This window comes from Camellia sinensis, unplaced genomic scaffold (assembly GCF_055761805.1).
Source record: "Camellia sinensis isolate YWXY unplaced genomic scaffold, ASM5576180v1 Unanchor10, whole genome shotgun sequence".
NCBI classification, from domain to species: Eukaryota; Viridiplantae; Streptophyta; class Magnoliopsida; order Ericales; family Theaceae; genus Camellia; species Camellia sinensis.
Window position 1 is genome coordinate 3844723 of NW_028128988.1, and position 9241 is coordinate 3853963.

General features: G+C 33.2%; 1 pseudogene across 1 annotated transcript; it reads left to right on the forward strand.

The window, feature by feature from the left end:
• The first annotated feature begins 1891 nt into the window (after nucleotides 1–1891).
• On the forward strand, nucleotides 1892–7484 carry LOC145814448 (nuclear pore complex protein NUP43-like; annotated as a pseudogene). The gene is made up of 5 exons (XR_014357803.1): nucleotides 1892–2646; nucleotides 4876–4945; nucleotides 6043–6274; nucleotides 6742–6815; nucleotides 6966–7484. The product of XR_014357803.1 is annotated as a nuclear pore complex protein NUP43-like (transcript).
• Nucleotides 7485–9241: the final 1757 nt, after the last annotated feature.

Genomic DNA, 9241 nt, shown 5'->3' on the forward strand with positions numbered 1-9241 from the left:
ACCAAAACAATAGTTGATGATGATGAAATTGACAATGCCAAGACTAGAGCTTTTTTTTTTTTTATTTGAATTTTTATTTCTTGATGGGTTTGTGTTTTTTTGGTGAATTTTGTGAGGTGGATTTATGAAATTTTGGATATTTCAAGTGTTAAAATCAAATCTCTAAACCACCCACTTGGTCATTGAAATTGTTGAGTGAGAGATTCATTGTTTTGAGACCAGACATGAGGGAAATCAAATGGGATGCTGGCATTGGCTTGGCCACCGTTGGGGCTATGGGTTTGCACAACTTGTGGGGGAGTTTTCTTTTTCTTTTTTAATTGGACTCCCATGAAGAAATCTGAAGTTCTAGTGTTTTTGATCATGTAAGAATTTGCATAATTAATCTTAAGATTAGTACTTTTTTTTTTTTGGATTTTTGTATTTGCAAGTGTTGAGAGAGAGAGAGAGAGAGAGAGTGTGTGTGTGTGATTTGGTGGTGGTCGGCGATGGGTGTCAGTGAAAGAGAGAGAGGCATCGGTGAGAGAAAGTGTGTTGTTTATCATTTTAGAGGAGAGAGAGAGAGAGCTTTGTTTACAATTTGAGAGGAAAGAGAGAGAAGAAAAGAGGCGTAGGTTAGATTTGATTTAGGCCAAGTTGGCATACACAAAATAATCCATCTTTTTATCTTTTTATCTTTTTTTCATCATATCACCTCTCTACTTTTCTGCACATCTTTTCGTAAAAAGACAAAAAGTGTATTTATTTAGGTCATCCCAAACAACCCCTAGTGTCTCTTCTTTTCCCAGCGCGTGAAATTCACACATTTTTTAGGCAAATGGGACAAATAGCAGAGTAAGACTTTTCACCGCATTCGAGCATTTTTGGTGGGCATAATTTCGGTGGACATAGCAAAATTGTTTTTTAAAATTCATAGTTGAACTTGATAGAATTTAAAGGGCTCATGTAGTAGTATTCGTTTTAATGATCTAAATTGTTTATTTTGTAAGGTCTTTCATAATCTATTAAAAAAAATGTCAATTTAATACATATAAGTTTTTATATTTTATCGTATTTGTTTCCAAAAAAAAAAAAAAAAAAAGATGGCCTATTTGAAAAAAACATGCTTCTTCATTTTTTAGACAAAAATATTATAAAATAAAAATGTTATAATTATTTGATCAATTTAATTTCTTTTTGAGTAAAATACACTAAAAATTTTACAAAATAAACGATTTAAATTAACAAAATAAAATTATGAATTTCACAAGTCTATTAAATTTTCTTAAATTTATATTTAAATTTGAACGTCATAACTCAAACTGAATTATCTAAGGCCAAAACCTTCCATTAGACTATCTGTAACTCAGACTCAAATCTTTCATTAAATTTAAATTTGATGAAAATTTAGTGAAGATGGTGTTCCAACCATTTCACTACTCGTTTGGGAAGAAAAAGCCCCAGACTTTTGGGTTAAAATAGTAACAAAAAAAATAAAATAGACTAGAAAGTCAATAAGACAAAATGTCACATAAATTATAATTATTTTATTTTTTCTTTCACAAAAGTAAAAAAAGTCAAAAAATTAATCTCAAACGAATCTTTTTAACCTCAAGCTAAAAAAATTAAAAAGTCAATTCACATTTCAAACGATGCCTTAAATCGGTATCAAATGATTAGAGTTTTACTTTTATTTAACCAAATGAAAAGAGCCTTTAATTTTTTTATCAAATTTGATAGATGATTGTCGGTGAATGACCAAATAAATGACCAGCCAGTCAATTGGCCGAAAAATCAAATGAACGGCCGAATTAGAGAAATTTTGAAAAAAATTTATAGTAGGCTGAACAACCGTTTGGACATTTTGCCGACTGGACATCCTCCCGTCGATTGATTGTTTAATGAAAATTAAATCTAATTTTTAAACCGTGTAGATGCTCTTACACTACCATCAATCACACATCTCACTTTCACAGTTTTTTTTTTGAACGACTCACTTTCACAGTTCACTGTCCAAAAACCTTACAAAACCCTAGCAATGGCGGTGAACAGGACACCGGAGACCCTCCAAGTCCATAGACTCCCACTCTCCAAATACATTGATGCCCTCCGCTGGCTTCCACCTCTCTCCGCCTTTGACCGCTTCGTCCTCGCCGTATTCGACTCCGATTCCAACTCCTCCGCCATCGAAATCCACTCTCTAACCCGATCAAACCCCTCAGATCTAACTCTCCAATCCTCATGGTCCTCACCCTAAAAAATTTCCTCCCTCAAAGTCTCTCAAACCCTCCACAAACCCCTCATCGCCGCATCCACCTTCTCCGGCTCGCTCCACGCCCTGCTCGCTGACCCGGTCGATGCGTTGATCAAATCAGAGGTTTCGGTGCCTGGGAAGACATTGCACGTTGGACCCATTTCGTGTATTGATGTGCAGGAAAATGGGTCTGAGTGTGTTAGTGTTGGGGAAGATGGGAGGGTGAATTTGGTGAGTGTTGGTAATTCGAATTTGAGTCATCGCCGGTTTTTCGATAGCAATGGGTTGGTGTCGTATACAGCGGCGAAGTGGGCGTCACCGATGGAGTTTGCCACGGGTGGATTGGGGTTTAGTCTTCAGTGGTGGGATCAGAGAAAGCCTGGAGGACCAGCTTCTCAGTTCAAGGGTAACTGGTAGGCAAATACCAAAATTTTTTTTTTTTATTTTTGTTTTTCATTTTGTGCAATTATTGCATAGAAATTTCATTTTAAACATTGCAGTTTCATCCAAAAATCTGGATAGAAGTAGTGGCAAGTAGGTCTGTGACTAGCTTATTTTCAACCTGATATGCAAATTTGCAAACTCTCTTCAAAATGATCTCATGGAACTTGTTGATCTCCCTATTTGAATAATAAGAAAATTCTATCTAAAATACGGGGTTCTAATTGGGTTCAGATGTGGCAAATGTTATTATACATGCCAATAATATGGGCAAGGTCTGGACTTGATCATGTTTATTTGCTTCCCGTATTTGAGTTGAAACAAGGGCTCATCAAATGTCTCAAGGGTACAATCTATCTGCAATAATACATGTATTAATGTATGTGGGTGTGTTTTGTGTATATGATGTAGAGTGAATGCTTCAAAGTATGGAGTTGGGATTAGAAGTATGCTTCAAAGTATCCTTTCCCAACCGTCTGTAGTGTAAGCTTTTTAAACCTTTTTAGCCTACCAAGTCCCAAACAAATGAAGAACAGAGGCAAGATCCCTAATCCCTGTTCCCTTTTGGAATGATTTAAAAAGAGACGGATGATTATTTATGTTGGGGCTCTTTTGTGCTTGTGATTCACTGCAATTGCATGGTTCCCATTGATTAGTCTGGGTATTACTAGGCAGCTAGTTTTCAATTTTCCGTTCATTAAAATTTTAGTATAAGGCCTACAATCCTTGCATGGAGCAATCTTTGTTGTGTTTTTAGTTCTTTTTCTCCTATTTATAAGTAAAACTAAATGGGTAAAAAATAGTATAAAATTAAGAAGGCAGAGGAGTCAAAACATGAGATAGGGTTGGGGAATCTTCCCATTTTTTGAATAGTAGAGATATATATTAAATTAAAAATAGGAAGGAATGTCAATCTGAAATATATTTCAGTGAGAGTCATGTGCAGATTGCATGGGTTGCTCTACTACTGTCTTTTATCTTTTACTAGTGAAAACTGCAGTTTAGGCTGAATTTTCCAAGTCCTAGTTCAATTTGGCTTTGGATTCTGGAGATGTCATAAATTTATCATGCCTATTAGTTGCCTACCCCATACGAAAATGAACCTTTATTTTGGGTACGTCTTGGGGGAAGATCCTTTCCAGTTCCAACACTTACTTTATACAATCATCATTCAACACTTGATCCAAATGCCACAATTCAATAGCTAGTCATTATCATTTGTGGTAGTTGGATAAAGTGTCGGATGATGGTTGTATGAAGAAAGTGTTGGAGAGGATCCGAATCCCATCTTGACACACCTTAAAGGTGTGTTGTTACGTGCTTTTATCAATATGAGGTGGGTTAAAGGTGTGTTATAGATAATGGTTGGAAATGTTTAGAGCTTATGTTGTTGGCTTTAAAGGGTGATCACTTGAGCTTTAGGTTAGTTCAATCTGGCTGTAAGTGTAACTTGCTGGCAAGTAATATTTGAGAGTACAAAGAGTTCTGTGATTTTATATACGTGGAGGTTTCAGCTAATTTAGCAGTCGTCACCTATTGATCACGTTTTCATGTCTGGTAGAGTTTTGGAGACCAGTAGACGAGGTTAAAGCCTCTAATTAGAGCATTTTAGTGAGATTTTCGTTCATCCCCCTTTTTGAACATGCTTCTTTATGAGAATTATTTTGTTCTCCACTCAGGTTCTTTATTTATTCATTTCTTTTTCATTTCAGGCTTTATTTTTATTTTCTTTTTGGAGCCATAATATTATTCATTTGAACTGAAATCAATTGTTTTTTTGCGCTCTAATGTGTTAAGGGGACCTATTTCCTATATGTTCTGATAAAATCTGCCTCTTATCAAATAAAGTTATGATTTTGGGAAAATAAACAAAAGAGAAAAGATGGATGGTGATACGCTTCACATGCAAGGATCATGAGGAGTGCATAATTTGTTGATAATTTGAACATACCAATGTAGGAATTTCTTGAAGCTTAATGTGTTCTTAAGTGGTACTAGTCATTTTCTTAGATGAGTTTCTACTATGCTTCTAAATTCAGTGTTTATTTTTGTTCTGTTTGCAGTATCTTAATTGCATATTTTGACAGTTGGGTTCAGCTCTGTCCATCTGAGTAGAAGCAGTTTATTTTTTTTATTTTTTATTTTTCATGGTTAGTTTTTGTTGTGATGAGATGTGATTCTTCATATTAATAATGTTGTAGGGCTCATGGAACTACTTCTGGGATTTTACACTCCATTGATATTCATCCATCAAGAAAACACACTTGTATTGTAAGATGCTGCTTTTTCATTCTTCATTCCTCTCATAAAAATATGTAGATTTGATGCACTAAGCTTAACTCATGGGCATAAAGTAAGAATTAAAAACATCAGAAAGTAAATGTTGAGGCATTAGGACAGGGGTATACAAGGTTTTGTTTTAGCTGTCCCCATTGTTCTCTCTCTCTCTCTCTCCACCTAATTTTTTTTTTTTTTGGGGGGGGAGGGGAGGGGAGGGGGGGGGGGGAATTACAGTATATTTGGAATATCCAGTGGCTGATAATATTTAAGCTTTGTCTGTAGTTTTCTTAGTTGCTAAAAGGTTCAGTATTGACTTGGTAAAGATAATAAAGATGATGATTTGGAATATAAACTAAAGCCTACTATTGTTTGTGTTAGAAACAGATCTTATCAAAATGTATCATATTGTGGTATTACAAGGGGTTTGGGCAGCTATATAATTATATGGTTTATTTGATTGCCACACTATAACGAAGTTTTCTGTTGTACTGCTGCTGCAGATGCATGCTGATATTCTGTCCCCGAGTCAACTGATTAGGTTTTTTTGAGATAACTAGGATCTCTAATTGTCTGCTGATTAAGTAGCCGAGATAGCTCTAGCTGTGTTTAGTTGCTGGTTGATGTTCATCTTGATGATCATTGAGATTTATGTGTTGGCGCAAATAGTACCAACTCTGACTGAAATTGTTTCTGTGGCATATATTTCTGTGTCCAAGGGTTTAGAATGATTCACTTTCTTAAACTTAGCTTGTCAAAGTCTATGAATTTTGATTTCTCAACTATGGCTTCTTCTTTTGTTTTTTTTCCTTTTTAATATTAAATAGACCAGACAGGAATTATGCTTATGAACATTCATTTAAATGATGCCTCCAAGGAGAACCCCTTTTTTACTGTTAAAAAAAAATAAGTTTACATGCTTAAATTTCATGCTGGGTGATGATTCAAAGGATTTTGTGATCACATTGAAATTCTTCCACATTTAATTATTGGATTACATGGTTATTTGGAAACCGAATAAGTTATCTTTCTGTGTTCTGACTCGAAAACTTTTTCGAGATTGTTTATTTATTATGCTGGTTTACATGAAGGCAGGAGGCTCTTCTGCTACTGTATTTGCATGGGATCTTCTGTGGCAACAGCAGCCAATAGTTCTTTCTGGGGTTGCAGCAGGTGAGTTTCAGTCCCACTCATTATCTGAGAGTGAAATTTGGGAGGTCCAGTATGACAGCTATTCTTCAAACATTGGTAACATGTCAACATCACGGGTGTTGCCTGTTATGATCTGCTCAGAAGATGGAATCCTTGCTGTTGTTGAACAAGGTATGAAGTTTGTTGCCATATCTGGCTTTTTCCATTTGAGTGCTCTAGTGGAAAGGCTTAAGGTCATCTTATTTGCCAAGTGGCTGAATTCATATTTCTTGTTTTCTGTGGCAAAAAGATAGAGCTGGCACATTTTACCCGAAACCGTAAATCCATCCAATTTCACCCATTTAACCTCTCATCAAAATACATAAATAAATGGGTTATAAATGAGTTGTATACCTGTTGGGTTGATCTGATTAATTTGTCGGGTTAATCGGTCGATCGGATTAATTTCCCATACCTGTGTACCAAATTCAACCCAACTTACTTAAACCTGTTTATAAATGGTCAGGTTTTTCAAATGCATAATTTGTTTTGACCCATCCAAACCTTTTGCCTCCTCTACAAAGTGAATACTTGCTTCAGACAAGCTGTAACCTCTCTTATCTGGTGGTTGATTTGTTTCACACTGTTCCTTTGCACAGGTGAGGAACCCATTGAACCCTTGGCTGAACCATGTGCTATCAACAGCTTTGACATTGACCGACAGAACCCCTCGGTGATGTGTTTTTTCTTCTCTCTTTCTCCTATACTCAGTTTTATCTCGGAGATGTACAACAGTTTGATCTTGGGGATAAATTACTTTGCTATGTCATATATCTGTGGAATTGCTAAAAATGACTGATGATTTCAATTGTTGCCATAACAGCATGTGATATTTAGTTTAGAGTGGTAGGCTATTGCCATCTTGATGAGGGCATAATTTCTGAAACTAAGATGAAGAATTCGGTGGCATAAATAGGATCTGTTCATTATCCTTTCAGTGTATCGTAAAAAGTGAAAGTGATGATCAACTTGGGGCAAAAAGCAGCAGCACATCATTATTTTGGGAAGATGAACCGGGTAGCTTCAGTGTGTTCTGGTAACCAGCATATGCACCCAAAAATGTAAGGTTTATAGTTATGCTCCATCTTATCCAGTAGTACAGAATGCAGATGGCTTTTTAACAGCACCAAACTGAATCCATGTTGGAAAAGTAATTGTTCTAATCTTGGGCCATCTGCTTTTGTTTTTAATGACATTGCTAACGAAACACTAATGCCATGGACCCAAAAAAAGTTGCCATGAAAACTGTTCAGAGCACTAATGCATGGCTGAGATTGACTTATTGTATTGTGGGGTTCATGGTTTAGATGAATTTTAACCGCAGAATGATGTTTCTGGATAATATTTATGGGTTTGTAGCATTGTTGCGAACGAAATGCAAGCTGCAGTTGCAGCTAACTATGGCTTTGCCCCAGTTAATTGCTTTCAACTGCATTAGGAAGGTTTATATATTTATTTGATGTCATTTTCTTTTAAGTGCCTTTAGACTAGAAATGGGGAATGGGTCAAATAAGATTTATTTATTTTATTTTACTAAGGACAAATTTTTTATTTTTTATTTTTTGATTTTTTTGTTGTCTTTTTGGGTGGAAGTTTTACAATAACTCTTCCTTTAAGAGAAAATCGAGACTGTTCTATCAACAATAATGTTAGATTTACCACTTTTTTATATTATATCAAGTTTTAAATTTTGTCAACAATATTCAATAAGTTGCATAACTAATGTATATTTGTAATGCCATATCATGTATACAAGTCTAATGTACTATTAATAATTAGATTAAGGGGGAATTACATTGTAGTTTGGGTCTTATAACATTTTGATTATTGATTTTTTAATTGTGGCATATTTGATTCTGAATTTTGACTCTTGTTCAAAATAAGGACAATTAAAGATATCGTTGTTTAATTTCAAAGGTAAAATTGTCAATTTTATAAAATATAAACTAATTTGACAAAAATAAATATTAAAAAAATATTTTTGAATTTTTAAAAGTTATTTCTACCAACTAAAAATAAAATTATGTAAAATTAATAAATCTTTTAGACATTTATTTTTTTATTAAATTAATTTTTATGTGTTTAGATGATAATCATGTAATAGGTGATTGTTTTTATTTTCATTAAATTAGTTTTTATTATTTCAAAAATCAAATATCGCGACAATTTTGATATCATTATTAAACCAATCCATTAAATCAAAAAATTAAAAATTAAAAAAATTTCATATATTAAATATGTAGATTATATATTAAAAGCTTAATAACCATCTATTACATAATCATTATCCAAACACATAATAAAAATTAATTTGGTGAAAATAAATAAATAAATGTTTAAAAGATTTATCAATTCTACATAATTTTATCTTTGGTGAGTAGAAATTATTTTTAAAAATTCAAACATATTTTTTGACATTTATTTTTGTCAAATTAGTTTATAATGTATCAAATTAACGACTTTATCCTTAAAATTGAGCAATACTATCTCCAGTTGTCCTTATTTAGAACAATATTCAAAATTTAAGATCAAATGTGCCATAATTGAAAAGTCAGAGACTAAAGTGGCGCGAGTCTTAAACTATATGGACTATTAGTGTAATTCACTCTTAAATTAATAATACATATGATAAATAAGAATGTGATATCCTTTGTTGACATTGTGTATTTGTGTTTTTCTTTTTGGTAAAAATTAGTAATTAGTTGTTAGACCAGTGAGATGTCCCCTCGGAGGAAACTTGTTAATTTAGATAAAAAAATAATAATAATGAAAAGTTGAGTATAATTTTAAGTGTTAAAATTTGTTAATTTAGAAAGTGAATGAACACCATCATAAAAAAATCGAAGTATATTAAGAATTTCTTTTTGGAGAGTTGCTATTTACACTCTATTTTGTTCCAAATGTATATTTTTTTGGGGTCTTTATTATATAGTTATTATTGTCAATTCACTTTACTCTTTTTTTTTTCTTTTTTTTTTTTAAAGTATAATAAAGACAATGAAAAGAGTATTTTTGGAATAAAGTAGGATAAAAATAGTGACTTTTTTTTTTATAAATATATATATAACTTAAAAAAAAAATTCTTTGAAGCTCTAATTC